The sequence below is a fragment of the Chrysemys picta genome, chromosome 9 (genome assembly GCF_011386835.1).
Source record: "Chrysemys picta bellii isolate R12L10 chromosome 9, ASM1138683v2, whole genome shotgun sequence".
NCBI classification, from domain to species: Eukaryota; Metazoa; Chordata; order Testudines; family Emydidae; genus Chrysemys; species Chrysemys picta.
In genome coordinates, this window is record NC_088799.1 from 95,688,148 (window position 1) to 95,709,294 (window position 21,147).

The window sequence follows — 21,147 nt, forward strand, 5'->3', positions numbered from 1 at the left end:
ACTGGGAAGGTATTCATCTTGTTAACTTAAAATGATCCCTTTAAAAAAAAATACAAGAGGTGTGCTAGCTGGGCGGTTAGGTTTTCTCCTGTAAAATATTCATTAGATCTCTCTTGGGTTCCTATATTTAAAAGTTTCCTACTGGTGTCACCAATTCTACCATTTAAATATGTGAAATATCTTCTCTTGCCTTTCTTCTAATATTCCCTGTCTTCCTTCTCAATACAGAGCAAGAAGCAAACTACTCTAAAGAGCTATTTTGTCCTAACTTCCCTTTTGTTTTGAAGTCCACCTGCATGCTGCTCACAGCAGGATTGGAACCTGGGAATTCTTGGGGCCTAATTCTGCACCCCCTGCCTATCCCATGGATTCCGTGACTTCCCTGGGAGTTTGTGGTGAGAAAGAAATGCACAATTAGGTGCTTAAAAAAAGGGAACATGTGATACTGTGATGGGGCTTAACCACCATGCCCTGCAAAGTAGAGGATAAAACCCCAATTAGTCATGCTCAAAGGCTGGGGGTGGCTAATTAACTAATTGCCTCGTGGCCAGAAAAGGCAGAGATAGGCCTTATGAGTAGACTGAGGGAGCTCAGTAGTGGAGGGAAGGCCTAAGAGAGGAGGTAGGGAAAGTTCTGGGGCAGGCAGACTGAGGAAGGCCCCAGGGATAGAACTGGTTCCCTAGATCTTACCCCATTTTTTTCCAGGGGATGACTGTGGGGAAGGCAGAGCAAAGCCTTCTGTTGGAGGAAGCCCTGATATAGGGTTGGCAAGTAGAGAAGGCTTCAGTAGCCTTCAGAGCAGAAGAATTATTCACGTCTGTTCAGACATTTTCTTGGACTTGTTTATGATATCCTGGAAAGAGGATCGAACGTAGGTGACTTGCCTGAAAGGCTGAGGCATGGACGACCTGGGGCTAGAAGTAGGCGGTTTCAGGGGTACTGGATCCAAAGATAGTGGCAACGTCCCCCCCCTGCTGAGGCAAGGGGTGCTCCATGCGTGTACTGCCACAAAAATCAGAAGCAAGTACAGCTGGCTTATGAAAAATTGTAAGTCCCTGTTTTGTTCATGTAAGGTTTGTCTGTCTTTGTCTCTCTGTTTTTTTGTTTAGTTTTTTTCCAGGGGAAATTAGGTTATATTCTTTGAAGAAGCAGATACGTGGAAAAGGCTGAAATAATCAAAGTGAGCCCAATAGTGTCCTTAATGAGTACCTAAAATAGATGGCAGTTCTAAGAATTTCACGTGAGTGGTACTTACAGACACAGGGAGTGTCCGAGTGCCAGGACCTGCCTCAGAAAGAATGAGGTTGCTAAGGGAAACTGGAAGTAAACAAGTTAAACAGATTTGAAGACTGCCTTTGTAAATGAAAAGCAGTACATGATTTTTTTACTGATTTATGCAAAAGAAAAAACAAACCAACAATAAAGATAATGAGTTAAAGGGACACGATGGAAGCAGAACAAAATAAGTGACATTAAAAATAAAATAATCAAAAAACACGTGTCATTGAGAGAGAGAGAGAGAAATCAGCACTCAATGTACTGAGTGAAAGCGGAGAGGAATTAAGCAGTAAAATGACCAAGAAAAATAAGGGATGTGATGCTGGCAGACCAGGTGGCAGGTCACATCCTGGTCACAACGTCTCAAGTGAACATTGAAATATAACTGAAATCTGTCCGGCTCACCTATGGGGTATTATTGATAGGATACATATTAGAAGTATAAGAAAGTGTTTGGATTCTATCAAATGCATGTGAGTTGCTGCCTGCATTAATCTCACTTGTATTAGCTGTATTCCATATTGTAATGTAGTATTTGAGCAGGTATAGTATGAGCCTCTGTGACTGTATGAATCACCGTACAGGAGAAGAAAGTTAATTACTGTGACGAGCTGCTCTTCTACAGAAATTGTTATGCTCCCCCTGAAAGAGGAGACCCATTGATACCAGAAAAAAGAACAGGAGTACTTGTGGCACCTTAGAGACTAACAAATTTATTAGACCATAAGCTTTCGTGGACTACAGCCCACTTCTGTAGTCCACGAAAGCTTATGCTCTAATAAATTTGTTAGTCTCTAAGGTGCCACAAGTACTCCTGTTCTTTTTGCGGATACAGACTAACACGGCTTCTACTCTGAAACCTGTCATTGATACCAGACAGGCTATGGTTGGATCTTACAACTGGAAACTCCCTACATCTGAATTGAGGAATTGTCCACAAAAGGACTAAAGACTCTGACTGTTGTTTTCATCTGCTCCCTGTGAAGATGAGTCATGCAAGTGGAGTGGAGTCAGCTGAGTTTGCTGCTGGGAACACAAGGCCGGAGCGAAACAAAAACCCCAAACAAAAGGAACTAGGCTTCTCTATGTTGTTAGGACTCTGGGGGACAAGGAGCTTCCTAGGCATAAGTAAGAGATCCCAGGTCATTTAGCCTGGGTTAACCCTAAAGGACAAATAGAGCTTGCTGGTTATAGATGCCTTTATTACCTTTAAAAACCTAAGCCTGTAACTCATTTGTGTGTCTGTATTCACTTGCTTTAACTTTGTAAATAACACTCTAGTTTCCCTTTCCTATTTAATAAATCTTCATATAATTTATTATAGAATTGGCTACAGGCATTATCCTTGGTGTGAAATCTAAGGTGCAACTGAGAAGGGGTGAGTGACTGGTCCTTTGAGATTAGGAGTAAATGGAATATTGCTGTGATTCTTAGTCTTACGGGCCATTTATCACAGAGGACAGACTAGAGCATCCAAGTGAACTGTCTCACTCCATTTAAAGCTGTTAATGTGCCTGAGGAGTTTGCACTTGGAGCAGTTGGTTGATGAAATCTAAGTTTAGAACTCATGACCAGTTTTCGTGCCCTGTTTTTTGGAGAATCTGCCTGAAGTTGGTGCTTGCTCTTGTGCCACAGTTGGGAGCATCACAGGAGGGATTAGTGATAGTAAAGAATAGATGAAAGATTGTATAAAATAGGCAAAAGTGAAGGCACAATAAGAATTAAAACTAAGGCAAATACAAGGCTACCGGCCACAGTTAAAAGGAAACACGAATGAGGTTTAAAACGAATGAATGCATGTGATAGATTTAATCACAAATCAATACTTTCTTTTAAGGAAACACTGTACCTAATAGTAATTCACAGACCAGGGCATATAAATCCCAGACTGGGGGAAGGGGTTAAGGAGCTGCTTTGGGCTGAAAAAGCCCCACCCTGTTGCACCTGCAAATCATGCCAGCACTGAAGGAGGAGTTGAGAGAACCCCACTCAAATGGGGGCAATCCAGGGAAGGGAACAGACTTAGCTGCTTCAGCCCCAAAGAGAGGGCTGAGAGCCTGCAGAGCCCTTGCAGAAGGAGGGTGCGGATTCCCTGGGCTACAAGGGGCGAGAAGATTGAGCTCCATGAATTCTGAAGTGGACAGTGATGCTCCCAGGTCCCTTAGGAGTAAGAGATGCCCAGGTCCACGAGGGAGCTGCCGACAGATTTTTCTTTTCCTTTCTTTAGTTTAACCTTCTTTGCTGTTTTGTTGTTTCACCTGAGACCAAGATGGGACGAGGCCTGAGCCAGGGAGCTGAGCATTGCTTTGCTAAAAAGCTACTCCCTACAACAGCCTGTGGGGTGGGGATAATTGGAGTCGCATGCGTGCGCTCCTCATGTAGCTCCTAAAGGGGGTGCTCTACCATGGACAGTTTTGTGACACTCATAACTATATTTTTATGATTCTTGACATTTCATAGGCATAGATCAAATCTTATGTTATGAGAAACCTAAACCTAAAATAATCTTTTTTTGTGCGTTTTGCCTCCCTATATTTTGTCATTTTATTAACCAAGGCCAGAATATGAAATTTTCTTGGTAATTGGTGACTTATATTCTGCCCACCACCATTGTCTGTTGTGAATGTAGGATGTAGATTTTTTTTTTTTTTTTGGAGGGGGGTGGGTGGGTAATGAGCAGATATAAATACCTATGAGTCAGATAAATTATGCTGTATTCCCTCATTCCAGAGACACTCTTATAATGAAGGATGTAAGCAAGTCCTGTTGCCCTGGTGATTGCTAGTTCAAGATGGGATTACAGCAAGTCTACATTCCTTACTTTTTTTTTTTTTTTTAACTTTCAGATATGTGCATCAGTATTCAGAATTGAAAGATATAGACACATGCTACAAATTAAATAAAACCAGGTTAAAATAGCACCAGATTCCAATGTATGGAAAATAACATAAATTACAGCAAATACAAACATGTTTTGCTACAGTAAATTCAGAATAGTCCTGAAATTATTAAGGTGCTCGCCATTTCCAGAATTTAGTAGATGGTAAATGACATTTAAAGGGGGCCTCTAAAGGCTGACGGCCCATTAATATGACCAGCTCCCCATAATAATATCCAGCTTACCATATTTAAAAATGACCAGTAATGTTCACTATGAAAGGTGGCATAATATGTGCAGCCATATAATGTAGATAAACATAAATAGTTATTAATGACTATCCCATAGCAACCACATAGAATGTGATGCATTCTATGAAATTGGTTTTCAACTCTTGAAGTATTTGCAGCTGGATTGGCACATAAAATAGTACTAAATGAAATCCATCCAGGTAATGCAAGCAGATCACCTACACCAGTGTGCTTAAACCTTAACCTGCTATACCCCCGCCCCAACCCCTCTATCTTCCAGTCTTGAACCCTTCTTAAGCAAATATTGCCAACTGTGCTGAATTATGGCACATTGTACAATTATTTTATGATGATGGCTAAACATCAGTTAAATACTAGGAGGAGAATGCTTTCTAATACATGCTACAGATGGAAGCGTATTTAAGAAATATTTGAGTTACTGGTGATCTACTGATAATGAGGGTGTTTCCTCTTACAGTAAAAAAGCCATCTTAAAGATACATCTCCCAATTGTGAAGTGTTTCAAAATATCTGAATATTAGTGACTATCTATGATGAACAAAGATCTTCAGATACCTCCATCTGTTCCCCCTGCATTATTGCTCCCACCCCCGCCCCAGTGATAAATATCAGACTCCTCTCCTTCAACAAACATCCCTCTAACACATCTGGCCACTTGCAGTAGGAGTTCAACCATGCACAGCCAACTTCTCTTTAAGTAGGAGCTCAAACATTTGGGAACACCAAGTTTATTTCCGCAAAAAGAACTACTCCTGTTCTTTTTGCGGATACAGACTAACACGGCTGCTACTCTGAAACAAGTTTATTTCTGTCTCCTGTAAGACTGTAGCTGCCCTTTCAGATGTAAGTAAAACTCAAGCTAATTGTTGAATCAAGGCTTACCATATTAAATAAAAATGCACAGGGGTGGAAAGCAGTCTTCTTCTAGGAGTAGCAGTCTTCCTATAGGATTGCCTTCAACATAAGCTTTGAAATACTAACTGTAGCTATTCCCGTGGGCTCTTGGGAGAACTCTGAATCCCTGCATCCCACTTAGCAGGTGGATGGTGCCTCCCTTTGTTAGGAAGGCTGGGGATGGACCATGAGCACTTTCTTTGGGTCACAAAGTGTCTGTATAATATATTATACTTCTATTCTGCTCCCTGCTCTCCCTCCTCCCAGTGGAACTGGATGCGAGTATCGAGCTCATCCTCTTATTTCATTTTGCTGCCTCACGCCTTCATCAAGATAACTCTCTTGAGACGCACTAATCAATAATACATAATTTTAAACTACCTCTAGAAAATCCATATTTAGATAATTGAGGCTTTGCTACCTACCCCTTGAAATCCTGTAATCACTACATTAACATGTTGTCTTTACAGAGCATAAGCCTTTTAATCCCTTCACTGCCCACCTATCATCTCAGCACATGCACACGCCAGCTGGCTCAAGCCAGTTTCATATCTGATGTTGCTTTTCACAAAATAAGAATGACTTGTTTCTTGTTCCTCTTCACAGACCTCGTAGGAATGGTATCTTGCTTGAATGCTTTAGTAGGTCAGTAACATGATGATTTCTGTGGATCTTTGTTTCAAATGGTATCTTTCCAGGACTGGAAATACACAGGAAAGTGTCTTATACCTCGGGTTAATTGATTATAACCAGGGCCAAACAAGTATTAAATGGAAACGTTGCTATATAATGACTGCTGACCTCTATAAAATACAGTAGTGGTCCCAGTCTAGCTCCCAGTAAGTTGATGTCCTTACCGCATTCAAATGAAATTGGTAATAGTGGCAACTTCCTTGTTAATCCTAGCACAGAAGCTAAAGATCTCAACATTATGGAGACTGGCTTACCCTTTTTCCTCCTCCATGCTTCCTCTACTCCAGTGGTGGGGTCATGAGTGGAAGTTTACTGCTATTGCCGAAGCTGTGCCTTCTCTGGCTTCAGTCTTTGGGACTGTCAATCTGATGTCTTGAATGAACATTAAATCCGCTTTGAAAGAGTAACTTTCCAAGTTGCAGGAGGAAATATCACAATCAATTGGACTCATAAAAATGATGAAAACATGCCCTTTGTCTAGAATGGTTCTTTTATGTCTTGTCCTTTGTAACAGATCAAAACCAGACTTCAATCTGCATTATATACTTGTGAGCCTCACATGGATTATGAGCAAATGTTGTTGATAAATTCGCACGGACATGTTTGAACAGGGCTTATGCACACTTAAACATTGTTTTCATGGGGACTGTGCACCTATATACTTGTCAGTGTGTATGTCCTACACCGGGAAGTATCCTCTATTATTATGTCTGACAGCTGACTGGATTTTATCCAACTGATGTAATCTTTGTACTCAAAACTTTTCTTTCTAATGCTGATTATCATGGAGAACGGGGAGTCCTGAGTTTTATGGCTTGGTCCGCCACTGACTTAGGGGATTCTGGGTAAGTCATTTAGGCCAAAATTTTCAAGAGTGGCTGTGGTATCTTAATGATGAGCAGACCTATGTCAAGAAACTCTTTATTATGCACAGGAACGATATATGGAAATGGGGTAACAAAACTTTCTTTACTCTGAGTAGCTGCAGCCTGAGACAGCTGTGTTCTGGACTTCTTTCTCTAAGAGTGTCCCAGGAAACCAAAGACTGCATGAAGGGTGTACAGGTAGTGTGGCTTCTCTACAATTTCTGGAGGATTTACTTTATAGCACAGTGCCCTCAAAGTTTGGTGTCCAGTTTCACACCTCTAAATTGGGCAACCAAAACTTGAATTTATGAAATAAGGCCAATGGCCTTAACTTCTCTGTCTTAGTTTACTCATCTCTAAAATGGATACACTAATAAATACCTGTCAGGTGTTATGAGACTTATTTAATGTTTTAATGCACTTGGCATTACTGGATGAAAATAGCTTGTATAAGTGCAAAGTATTAATATTAACACAACAAGGAGTCTGGTGGCACCTTAAAGACTAACAGATTTATTTGGGCATAAGCTTTCATGGGTAAAAACCTCACTTCTTCAGATGCACTTCTTCAGTATTAATATTGATAACTTCCAGGAGATAAATCATGTTCACCAGCCTCTGTTTCTAAAATGTAACTTACTCTTATTGTATCATCCATCTTTGTCTTGAGACCTGATTCTGCTATCTTCTTTTTACTAGTGTAACTCAGTTGACTCCAGTGGAACATCTAATTTGCACTTGTCTAAGTACTATCAGAATCAGGGTCTTCAAATTCACCAGGATTAAAAAAAAAATCTATTTTGACTCAGACGTGTGTAAATCTGGAGCAATCCTTTTGAACTCTGTGGGAGTTGCTCCAGATACATGTCAGGAGTAAGATCTGAATTTGGCCTGAGATAGTTATACTACTGCTATCTTTTATCTCTAATGTCCTGATTTAGAAAAAGGTTCCGCATGAATGGAATCTCGTGCCGGTCTCAATCGCTTTGCAGGAGTAGGGCCTAAAATTGTGCTTAGAGAATAGATAGTTCCAAGCCATGAAGTTCTGATCTAATCTTTCAGGAGAGAAGAGATTGGATCTTTACAGCATATTCCTCAAAAACATTCTAAATTCTGAAATACCCATTAGATTTTTGCAGGGTTCGGGACTCCATAAATGTGCTATAAATTGTTGGATAACACCAGTATTTTTCTTACATTATCTTGATGACCATTAAGAAGTATATTCCTGGAAGAATACAGCTAATTCTGAATACATCTGAAATAAGAGGAAAATATTTAATTTCGATTCACTCAGAACCAGCATAGGGAGTTTGTTGTCACATTCATTGTTTTATAGTAAAATAATTTTATTGTAATAACTGTCTAATAGCAGCATTTCTTTTATAATACCAATTTCCTAACATTATGCTTAGTATTATAGGATAATTATTCTAGTAGAAGCATCACTGATATAGACTAGGTGCAGTATTATCAAATCTATTTTGATTCTCTGTGATTATAAGTGTTCTTAATCTCACTTCTATTATAGAAAATGGTTAAAATAGGCGCTAGACGGCTTTCTTGCATATTTCTAGCAATAACGTTTCTTGCTAAAGCAGAAGCATTAGCGAGTGGAAGGAACTGGGAGAAGAGTATAAACAAAATAAAACGACTGAATAATATACACGCCCCTTTTATTTTGTTTGTTGCAATTTAGTCCTGGTTCGTGGGACATATCTGGTCATCAGGTTCCCAAATGAGAGCTGACATTTGAATTTGGTGTCCAGTTCGACCTGCCAGCCAACCACTTTGTAACGTTGAGTAGAATCAGGTGCTGTATGGCAGATAGCATCCAACTAGAACTTATTGATCTCGTGTTTCAGGAGTTTTTTTTTCTATGAAACAAAGTGCTTGGGTAGCTGAGCACGAATCACTTATCAGAATGAGCTTGTGCTTGATGCTGGAATCAATTTATGCTTAGCTCTGAAATTACCTAGGGTAATAAATGATCCCTCCTAAAGAGCAGGGGTGGTACTCCAGTTTGTGGCTTTGTACCACGTAAACATGTCTTCTAGTTCTACAAAAGATAGATCATGCCAGATGAACCTGATCTCCTCCTTTGTGAAGATAACTGATCTGATTTTTTTTTTTTTTTTTTTAGACAAAGTAAATGCAGTCGATCTAACCTACCTGGATTTCAGTAAGGCATTGATAATTCCACATGAGAAATTTATTAGTTAAATTGGAGAAGATGGGGATTAATATGAGAATTGAAAGACGTATAAGGAGTTGGTTAAGGGGATGACTGCAACAGGTCATACTGAAAGATGAATTGTCAGGCTGGAAGGAGGTTACTAGTGCAGTTCCTCAGGGATCAGTCTTGGGATCAATCTTATTTAACATTTTTATTACTGACCTTGGCACAAAAAATGAGTGTGCTAATAAAATATCATTGAGCGGTATAGCCAATACGGAGGAGGACAGTAATATCATACAAGAAGATCTGGATGGCCTTGTAAACTGGAGTAATAGAAAAGGGATGAAACTTAATAGCACCAAGTCATGTATTTAGGGACTAACAACAAGAAGTTTTGCTATCAGCTGGGGATTTATCAGTTGGAAATGATAGAGGAGGAGGAGAGACTTGGTGTATTGGTTGATAACAGGATGACTATGAGGTGTCAATGTGATGTGGCCATGAAAAAGGCTAATGCAGTCCTAGGATGCATCAGGCGAGGTATTTCCATTAGAGATAGAGAAGTGTTAGTACTATTATACAAGGCATTGGGGAGACCTCAACTGGAATACTGTGTGCAATTCTGGTCTCCCATGTTTAAGAAAGGTGAATTCAAACTGGAACTGGTGCAGAGAATTGGGATCATCTGAGGAATGGAAAAGCTACCTTATGAGAGGAGACTCAAAGAGCTTGGCTTGTTTAGCCTAACCAAAAGAAGGCTGAGGGGAGATAATTGTTCTCTATAAATACATTGGAGAGAACTCCTCTCCCTCCCTGGTATTTATCTAAATTAAGCATCAGTATGGACACAAGAACAAATGGATATAAACTGACCATCAACAAGTTTAGGCTCGAAAGTAGGCAAAGGATTCTACCCATCAGAAGAGTGAAGTTCTGGAACTGCCTTCTAAGGGAACCAGTGGGGGCAAAAAACTTAACAGACTTCGAGACTGAGCTTGATAAGTTTATGGAGGAGATTATGACAGGACTGCCTACAATGGCATGTGGCCCATCGGCAACTGCCAGTAGCAAAAATCCCCAATGGCTGGAGATGGGTGACTAGGCGAGGAGGTCTCTGAGTTACTACAGAGAATTCTTGCCCCAGTATCTGCCTGGTGAGTCTTTCCCAGATGCTCAGGGTCTAATTAATAACCATACTAGGGGTTGGGAAGGAATTTTCCTCAGGTCAGATTGACAGAGACCTTTGAGGTTTTTTTGCCTTCCTCTGCAGCACGGGTCACTTTCAGGTTTAAACTAGAGTAAATGGTGAATTCTCTGTAACTTGAATTCTTCAAATCATCATTTGAGGACTTCTAACTCAGCTAGAATTTAGAGGCTTATTTCAGGAGTGGGTGGGCGAGGTTCTGTGGCCTGCAATGTGCAGGAAGTCAGACAAAATGATCACGATGGTCCCTTCTCACTTTAAAGTCTGAGTCTAATGTGACATGGAGTAGAATGCCAACTAATTATGGCCTGATTGTCTTCATTGAGCACTCCCCTCGCCTTCAGTGGGAATTGTGTGCATGTGTAAAACTACTGCAGGATTAGACAGTAGTGGGAGTGAACATATTGGAGGAAATAAGTTTGCGGCCTCAGTCTGCTAATTTTCATACACGTGAACTGTAAGATTGATGTCCATGTGCTTTCACACAGAAGAGGATTATTCACGTGAGTAAAGATTAGCAAACTCAAACACATGAATTATGAGACCTTTGGGACAGGAACGATGTCTTTATATGCTAACTGCCGGGCACTTTTATGGCACTATATAAATAAATATTACTAATAACATTACATTGAGCATTGAGTCATTGGTAGTTTACCCTCACTAGAGGACTTGTTGGTTGTTACCTTTTGATACAGTGCTATAAATGTGTCTCCGGTGAAAAAAAACTCACTCAGCAGGACACAGATTAGCTTATTCTGCCCTACAGATGCTTCATTTATTACATAAATTATGCTTTAAGCAATGGCATCAAGTTAAAAACAAAACAAGACCAAAACACCTCTTAAGCATGGTGTAACTGCTATAAAAGAATGAAGAATTGTACAAAATTGAATACAATTGGCTAATCAGGGCTATAATTTGTAGAACAATTCTTAGAAACAGACAAATGGAGGAATTTTCAGATAATTGAGCATCTTAATGTCATCCAGATTTTGAGATGAAGGATGGTCTTGTGATTATTGTAAGGTGCTGGTCTGGGACTCAGGTGTGATAGATTCATTTCTTGGTTCTGCCGCAGACTTCTTTGAGTGAGTCACTTAACCTCTTTGTGCACTCTTAGAAAGTACTAGTAATACCCCTGTCTTTCTTTCTCCCACCCACTCTTTGTCTTTGGGATCAGGCACTATCTTACTGTGTGTATGTAAAAGACCTAGCACGGTGGACTCCTGATCTCTGTTCAGGTCTCTGGGTGAACCTGTAATATAAATAATAATTTGGGGGATGGATTAAATGATTTGGCGATGTCCCTTTAATGAAGGAATCCTGACACTAACATTCAAAACATTTAAACGCTTCAGAGTAATGAGGTTCTTAAATATCTGGTATCGCCCAATATAATTCAAATTCTTGTGAGTTTCAATTAATAATAGAATTTGTTTCAGATATTAGGAAAATGAAACCTTCTACTATGGATCTGCTGGTAGTTTTGTTGTAATATAGCTAATGCTTTCCATTCTGTATTCTGCTCACTTTATAGAGCTGGTAGCCACTTTCAAATTGCCTTAGACATCAATCATTTTGAATGTGGAATGCCCATTACATTCGGTGGGCACGCTGATTGGGAAGTGCTGTTCCAAACAGCATTATTGCTATGGTGTGTTACGCAAGGCTCTTGAACACCGCATCCATAGAGCTTGTCAGCTAATATAGAGCCATATTCTGCTTTTGCTAACTGCACAAGCAACTCTTCTTGAAGTCACTGGGGGTTTAACAGGAACGGAGGGCAGTGTGCAGCCTTAAATTCTGATCTGTACTGGGGCACTTAAGTCTTATGATCAGTTCATGATGTTGGTTGACTTTTCTGCTAATGACATTGCTGCACTGCAGGCAGCGATAAACAGAATCAACCGTCAGGATGCATTAACTCAAACTTTTCATATTCTGATGCTCTGTGTGCTTCTTGGGATTGACTCAGCATTTAAATTAAACTTTAAAACTCAAACCATTTAAAATAAAATTGAAGAACTGCTACACTTGTTTGCTCTAGTTTATAAGGCCATATGAATCATGCTGTTAAGTTTTCTATTTGGGCTGCTGGCACTCGGTGGCTTTCATGTTTAAAGAATACTTTGAAACCTTGAATGTCTTCCTTGTTGTATGTCCTGATATTTTGGTGACAAAATGAAAACAGGACGAGTGAAAGAAAGCTATGTTATGTTTTTGCTGGACTGTTGTTTTACACCTGTGCTGCAATTGTATGTTTGTATAATTTCAATTATTTAGAGAGAGTGGGAAAGAGATCTAAGCACTACTGTTCAAAGGTTTTTCTATACTGAGAGCCAGACTAGAAAGATGTTTTAAATTCTGAGATACTGAAGTGCTTCTCTCTGGAGTAACAGGAAGAAAAGCCATTTCAAATTTCTGATGACGTTTCTTCTGAGGAGAAGCCACTTGTCCTAATATTGATCTTGGAAATGTGCAAAAGTGTATCAGGTATCCTGAAGCAGGCCAAATAGTCTAAATTTATACACAGCAAATACCTGGGGGGAAGATTTAACACGAGTTACTGTAAACCACAAATGTGTGTGATAGTCTCCTAACAGATTGTTAATGTACATTAACAAACTGGATCAACTTCTTCTGATTGTAGGCTGGGAGTTTGGAAAACCAGAAACAAGACAATCCCCAAAGTATCTACTTCAGGCTTTATACAAGACTCCTCCCGCAGCAGGTCAGGATTTTGGTACTTTGCTTACTGTTAGCACTATGCAGATGTCTAGTCATTCTGGGTGTTGAATAAAGCTGTTAACTCTTTACATTGATATTGAGCCATAGTATATTAAATCAAGGCTATCAGAAATCTGAAGCACAAGAGATAAAAGCAATAGAATAAGTTTAGAGTAAGGAGAAAAAATCCTGAAGAAACCCCAGAACAGAGTATTCTGGGCAGGTGTTTTTTTACAAACCTGAGGTCACCAATGTTTCCAAGAAAGTTAGTGATTTTGTGGTTGATTTCAAAATGTGGCCCTTAACACCGTTTTTTTTTTTTAGATGAAAGCTAAAACTCTACAGAAACTGAAGGGACAACCAGGTAAGTGATTGGACAGTCCACCAACAATCACCAGAATTAATCTGACCCCTGTTCATCTTATATTTGGGACTTCAAGTTGCTCTCCCTAATAGTGAACATCAAACCATCCTATCCTCCACTATAGGTGGCCCATTGTAATGACATCACAGCATCCTTATACATGGCACCCACTGACTCAATAGAGAGAGCCACATTTTCACTCTTACTTTAATTGGGCCTTAAAAGTCAGTTAAATATCTAAGGATCACATTTTTGGACACAATCAATGACTTCAGTTACTTATCAATCCAGGTTACACTAATTGTGCTCACATTTAAAGTCCCACAAATATAAAGCCCCCCCAGAACCCAGATATACTCTAAAATGTGTGGAATGAACTCTGGGAGACACTTCCTACCAAAGCTGTGTGAGAGCTGAGCACAGAATGGCTGAAGGACTATCAGGGACTACTCAAAGGCTATTTAAAGACCTCCTGTTTTACTTCAGTTGCCTAGAATAGATCATTTCTAATGATCCCAAAAAAGCAGAAGGATTTTGAATTAATCTGTAAAGGAGTCATCTGTGTGTTTGTATACAATCAGTAATTGTCACCAAAGCCAGGGCACATGGGCATAGATGGGAATAAATTAGACAACAAACAGATTCAAAATTCCTTGATTGAGTTGAGGCAATTAGTTATAAAATTGTAAGAAATCCATGACCTTCCACATTCATATTTTCAGGGAACATCTTCAACAGCTATAATCAATTGCAAGCTTGATTCAGGATGGGTTTTCTACCATTAGACTGGTTAATAAATGTGAGAATCCCATCAACCCCGACTCTTTGTATACAAGCCCCTGAAATCTCATTGTTGTCTAATCACATTTTCCTTGTTTTAGAGTGAGATTGTCAGTGTCAGACACGGCAATATAAATTGTTATGTAGCTTTCTATGCTTCTAATCACCCATTATTTAGTTGTTAAATGAAAAGCTTACAAGGTTATATTGTGAGTTAAAAGTATTAATTTGGCCAATGTGACTAGAAAACTGAAGGTCTTTGATTTTGTTCAAATGAGGTATCTTTGGGCCAGTGAACAATGGCTTATAAAAAGCAGTGTCTTTCTTGGGTGTTCGGTGAAGTAAATAAGAAAATAATCTGAATTCTATCCCAGTCCACAGCACGTTACACAAAGGTGGCTCTAGCCTTCTCCATTAGAAATTGAAATAAACGATCAATCCCTTGATGTTTTTAGCATACAAAGGAGGGATGCTGCTGTTCCAAGATATAATGGCCGGAATTTATCATTAGCATGACCGGGGTAACAAGTTGGTAAGAAGATGGATGCAAGTGGGTGTTTGGCACAGCAGGGGAAGGAGGGGATGTGAGGAAACCAGGGGCTGAGTCCCCTCATTCTCAGAGTGGATCTGCGTCAACCGGGGCCTTGGCTAGCGACCTAGGGGTAATGATCTTTAAGGCACCATATGTCAGCTGAACATATCCATGGCATATCTTGCAGCAGCTAGAACACAGCAGAGATTCTGATCCTCAGTGTACACGATTTAATAGACTTATTTGTATTGTCATGACTGCCAAAAGGGTTTGGAAAATCTGGACTTGTGCAATGTGTTATTGTTGGGGGAGAAATATAAAGTGCAAGCAGATGCTTAGTATCCTATTTTTTTCTGCACTTATTAACAATCCCCAGATAGCTTGAGCAGTAAGGAATAATGAAAAGCAGCAGCCATGCTTACTGATCAAAAGACCTCCAGAAACCAACTGTGTTCAACGCTCAGTCAGTAAAAGGCCTCTCTGCCCTACAAACGTGACTTGAGTCAAGAGACCAAATTTCAACTCAGTCAGTTGTCCCTGGCCTGCTTGCAATATTCACTGTCTGAATGGTGCCTTTTAAGTCAGGTTAGAGATTTTGATATGCTTGGCTGCAGAACACAGTTAAAACATAGGCCAGATTTACAGTGCAAACTTATATCAGTATAACTCTGCAACTCAGGGGTGTGAAAAATCCACACCCTGAGCAACAGAGTTATACCAACCTAACGCCAGGAGTAGACATCATTATGTTGATGGGAGAGCTTCTCCCATCGACATAGCTACTACCTCTCAGGGCAGAGGATTAACTACACCAATGGGAGAGTTGGCGTAGTGGTGTTCTCACTGAAGCACTGCAGTGCATCACTACAGTATCGTATGTGAAGACAAGCCCAGAGTTAGGAACTGCTTGAATCATGTGATAATAGGATTACAGGTCAACCATATAATAACCAGGGACCCCCTAACTCAGTGTTATTTGTAGCAGAGAGGGGCTCTTTGTTTTCTGCTTTTTTCTGAAATGTTTCCCTACATGCTATATATGTTTACCACTCCTGTAACCCATTCAAATACTGTTGTAAGCAACTGGGTGGTCAGTCAGGGTCACATTGTGCAGATAATTAAAACTACCTTTGTTCTGGGTGCTGGTGAATCTGCACTTGCAGCTCCAAATAGACCTTGTTTTTCACTGTTGTATTTCAAAGGAACCTCTGCCTTTGAAATGAGACCCAAATACACATACGACCTTCCCTCCGCTGGTATGTGGATGTCTGGGAGCAATATCTTCAGGACACTGTTCCTCTGTGCCTCATCCTCATGTTTGAGCTTCATTTTTAGTTTTCTTTTCCTTCACATTTATCCTTCTATGGGGATGGACGTGTATTCCACAGCACTGCTTGTACTATTGCTTTCCCTTCCCTTATCGGATGTTAGACTGTGGACCTTGTGACAAGCTATTAAAGACTTTCCTTCCTAAAGTAAATTAGCAGAACAATCTATTAATGAGGAATCTGACTGCTTTTTGCTTAAAAAAATAATAATGTTGAGTTAGGTGAGTCATTAGATTGATTTAACATGCAGAGGTGATTTTAATTCTTAAAATTATATGATGACTTTGAAATGTGGAGGTCTTCACGTGTTCTGGCCAGATTACCTATTGCCAGCATTTTCAGCAGGTAGGAACTTGTCAGTTTGGCTTTTTCTGTAATGGCTCTGTCAACTTAACTAGAAATACAAGATACGAAGTGACAAGGTGTCATAAACATACAGCTAAAGATAGCATAAAATCCCTCCTTTACCTGTAAAGGGTTAAGAAGCTCAAATAACCTGGTTGGCACCCGACCAAAAAGACCAATAAGGGGAGAAGATACTTTCAAATCTGCGTGGGAAGGTTTTTGTTTTGTGCTCTTTGTGTGCTCTCTCCGGGACAGGGAGGAACCAGGGCAGGGAAAATACATCTCCTAAAGCCATACCTGAACTAAGCATCTAAGATTACAAATTGTAAGTAATAGGAAGGAAATGCGTGAGATTATCTTTTGTTTTGGCTTGTGAATTTTCCCTATGTGAAGAGGGAGGTTTATTCCTGTTTTTTTTTTTTTTTTTGTAACGTTAAAGTTTTGCCTAGAGGGGAATCCTCTGTGTTAAAAATCTTATTACCCTGTAAAATTACCTTCCATCCTGATTTTACAGAGGTGCTTCTTTTACTTTTTCTTTATAGTAAAGTTCTGCTTTTAAGAACCTGATTGGGGTTTTTAGTGTCCTAGAAACCCAAGGGTCTGGTCTGTGCTCACCGTTGGTACCTATTTGGTGGGTATATTATTCTCAAGCCTCCCCAGGAAATGGGGGGATATTTTGGGGAAACAGGAACTCCAAGTGGTCCTTTTCCTGAATCTTTGTCTAACTCACTTGGTGGTGGCAGCGATACCATCCCAGGGCAAGGAATTTGTGCCTTGGGGAAGTTTTTAACCTAAGCTGGTGGAATATAAGCTTAAGGGGTCTTTCATGCAGGTCCCCACATCTGTACCCCAGAGTTAAGAGTGGGAAGGGAACCCTGAAACAAGGTAATTTGCACAAACGAACCATGCGTGTACTCAACAGGTCTGCATAACTGTTCTTGAAGAGAAGCTGCATCACAGTTATACAATCAGTAGGAAATATGACTACGCTATAGTGAAGCATTTAATTTATATTAGCTCCCTCAGAAGTTCCTGAGATATCCATTCCTTGAAGAAAAAGGACATTTCTTTTTAGATCTTCTCTGTTCTATCTGGCCTGTGACAGTGGCAAAGGTTTTGGCTCACATAGCGTTTCATGTGAACCTTTCTTTCCAGGTTTGCTTCACATTGGTTGACACCCCTTGAATTCCAGACTTGAATAAACACAACACTCGCCTTTTCAAATCACTGCAGACTTTTGAAGGCTTGCCTCAATGTTTGCCCCGAATGGCTGCAAAAGCAGTTATTCTGAATGTGAACCGATGTGATGCCAAATCTACAGGCAGAGAGAATCTAATGATAGCTCTACAGGATAGAGGATTCTCTTCCTGATCTGCTTCCTCCCTCTCCCACTCGCCACAATGGAATGCTCTAAGGAAGCTAAAGGGCTATGCTTCGATAATACAGGGTGGAGTGAAGCTGGAGACAAGGTGGAGAGTTTGGTGTCATAAAAGGGGCAGCATGGAGGTGTGGCCAGTAGCTCCTCCCTTATGTTGATTCACAGGCCTAACAGTCCCATATATGAGATACACAGATAGCCTAGCTGCTATGAAAGCCCATGAAAAGGTAGTAGCAGTGGAGTATCTATTTTACGCACAGCCATCAGATCTATTCCTTTTCCTAGGGCCTTTACACAAAGACAGTTTACTGGGCATTTGCTGTTGGGGTTCAGCATTTGGTCCTAAGATTTGTGTCGCTCCCCTCTGTTCATCTCAAGGAAAGGCTGGCTCTGACACCACATGATGATTTTAAAGTCCAAATTATTTAACTGTTCAGCGGGGAAATAATTAACATGCTCCTCTGATGGGATCATGGGCAGATTTTGGGAATTGCAGGTTGAACACTGATTGCAAAGCCCCTTATGAAAAATCCTATAGGGCTTAACCGGTGAAAAATCAGGCTTTATAGGCACTTGAAGGTATCCTATAAGAAGATCTGTAAATCCTTGTGAGATCTCATGGAGAGTGATATCTTTTCAACAGATTGTCTAGACCATACTAAAAAATCTGTAGCAGGGACATAATTCCATATAAAGTGCTTCCTCTTAAATACCCACAAAGCCTCCTTATTGTCCTCCCGCAAACACCTACTGAAAATTCTTCTCTGCCGTGATACCAACAGAAAATGTGACAATAGTTCAGCTGCTGGAGAGCTACGACCACTGCTTATCGTGCTGAGCAGAATCATCATCTTGTTTCCTTGTGCTTCTCCAGTCTGTTTGTTGTATTGTCCTGTTGCCTCTTGTTTTATACTTAGATTGAAAAGTGTTTGGGACAGGGCCCATTCTCTGTAATATGTATACAGTGCCAAACACAATGGGGCAGTATCTCCTAGGTCAGTGGTTCTCAAAGCCGGTCCGCCGCTTGTTCAGGGAAAGCCCCTGGCGGGCCGGACCGGTTTGTTTACCTGCTGCATCCGCAGGTTCGGCCAATCGCGGCTTCCACTGGCCGCGGTTCACCGCTCCAGGCCAACGGGGGCCACAGGAAGCGGCACAGGCCGAGGGATGTGCTGGCCACCGCTTCCTGCAGCCCCCAGGGGCTTTCCCTGAACAAACAGAGGATCGGCTTTGAGAACCACTGCCACAACGGGCGGAGGGATAGCTCAGTGATTTTTGGCCTGTTAAACTCAAGGTTGTGAGTTCAATCCTTGAGGGGGCCATTTAGGGAACTGGGGCAAAAATCTGTCTGGGGCTTGGTCCTGCTTTGAGCAGGGGGTTGGACTAGATGACCTCCTGAGGTCCCTTCCAATCCTGATATTCTATTAATACAGATGATAATAAATGCTATGGTATGGGTCACAAAGAGTATATAAAACTAAAGTTTATAATGTCTTAAATTTGATAGAATGTTTCGATAAAGGACCACTATAATTTCCCCCATAACCTGATCCCTGGAGATAAATGGTAGCACCATAAACACCATAAGCACCCTGGTTTCCTGAATTGAAGATAGATGTTGAGAGATTCCAGCCAGGAAAGAGTCAAGAAAACTCTGTAGCTAAAAGTAGGAAATGGAAACTTGCTTTTAATAAGCCCCAAATCAATAACCTATTTGTCAACACCCTCATTTTGATTCATGATGTCAGAAAGTAATGTGTAGTGCATTCCTGAAGTGATATTTTCTAATGGATACATTGTCTGCCAGAGTTGTTCAGATGTTGCACTGGGAGATTGTATCTCGGTGATGTCTTGGCACAATGTAACTTATTTTTCTTCATTTCAGATATGAGGGCATTTTCATTTGTGGAGTGGGTTACTCTGTTTATGTGTTAGAATGACACAGCCACTTAAAAAACAGTGAATGCATTCTGCATTGGGTGGAATTTTCATTTTAATGGGAGGGGAACCAGCACAAGCCATAAACTTCATTGGCCAAAATATTGACCCTAAAAGAGGAATTACTGTATGGCTAACCATCTGAAATTCACTTAAGTTCTCAAATTATCCATTTCTTATTTGTATCTGTAGAAGACAAATATTTGATGTAAATGGATTCACATTCACAACTAATTTATTGCTCAGATTGTCTGACCTATGTTACCTGCTTTTTGTATGGGCACTGTCCATTTGACTGGAAATGCTCTAATCTGAACTGATAGGCACTTTCCAAGCTGAAAAATAAATATATAGCTTTAAAATTTAATTGTTCTACATGTTCTGTCACATAGTCAACTAAAGTTACCAACATTTAAACTGGCATTAAGATAATACAGGGACAATAATGAAAATTTAAAGTGATCACATTTACTTTCAGCTCACAAAGTTGTTATCTATTCAGATAACAGCTGAAAATAAATGACAAAGAAGAACATTGTGAACAGGACAGTTGTCTTTGCTATTCATGCACTATCTAAATAACCAGTAAACTGTTTGTCATTTAAGAGTTACGTAAAGGTGAGTGATATGCCAAAGATAATACAATTCTGCACCATAATAATTTCACAAGATGGAACAATACAGACTGTAGGGAAAATAACTTTTTGTATTTAATAAACTAGCCCAGTTCAGTACAAGCATGTTATCTGAGTTAGGTGAGAATGTTAAAGATAACAGTCTGAATTCAATCTCTGTGCAAATCCATTGCATTAAATAGACTTAACACCAGAGATAGATTTGACTGGTACACTTAACAGGAGGAAAAGGAATACATTTTTGTGTTAGCATCTACCAGTACTAACTGACTTGGGTGGGAAGCAATGTTCCAAGTTGGGTCTGGTTCCTTGCTTTTCAGTAGACTTTTTTCAGACTCACATAAAACAGAGGTGTCAAAGACATTTTTATCGCCCAGTCCATCTCCTTGAAAATACAGGTTTTCCATTACAGTACATATTTTTAAATTTTCCCTATTCTTAAAGGTATCACTAGATGAGGCCTCTACCTTGTCAGTTGGGAGATTGGTCCATGACCTAACAGACCTCACAGCTAAGATGACACACTTCATGTCACTTACCCCCAACCCCCGAAAAAGAGACAGAGCGTGAGAAATTTTGTCTAAACTGTCCCACAGAAAGCTTCAGTTTTGATTAAGTGGCATTTTCTGGTGGAAAAAGTTCTGTCGGAATTTTTTTGACCAGCTCTAATTGCACCCTAGTGCATCTTTTCTATCCTAAGTACTATTTGTGACCTTATATTTTATGTCAAGTGTCAGTCCTAAAGTTTTAGCAACAAGGAGTTTCCAAGCATCACCAAAAAGGCTCTGTGACTGTACTAGAGCTTGTTTCTTCTGGATTACTGAGGCATCAAGGTGTGGTTCAGATTTGCCAGGAA

At 40.2% G+C, this 21,147-nt stretch overlaps 1 long non-coding RNA gene across 1 annotated transcript in view; it reads left to right on the top strand.

Moving 5' to 3' along the window:
- Positions 1–21,147, top strand: part of LOC135973603 (uncharacterized) — a 183,294-nt gene that overhangs the window by 138,761 nt on the left and 23,386 nt on the right. The window contains exon 2 of the long non-coding RNA XR_010590512.1: positions 12,918–13,358. This is a non-coding gene — a long non-coding RNA (uncharacterized LOC135973603). The remainder of the gene's footprint in view (positions 1–12,917; positions 13,359–21,147) is intronic.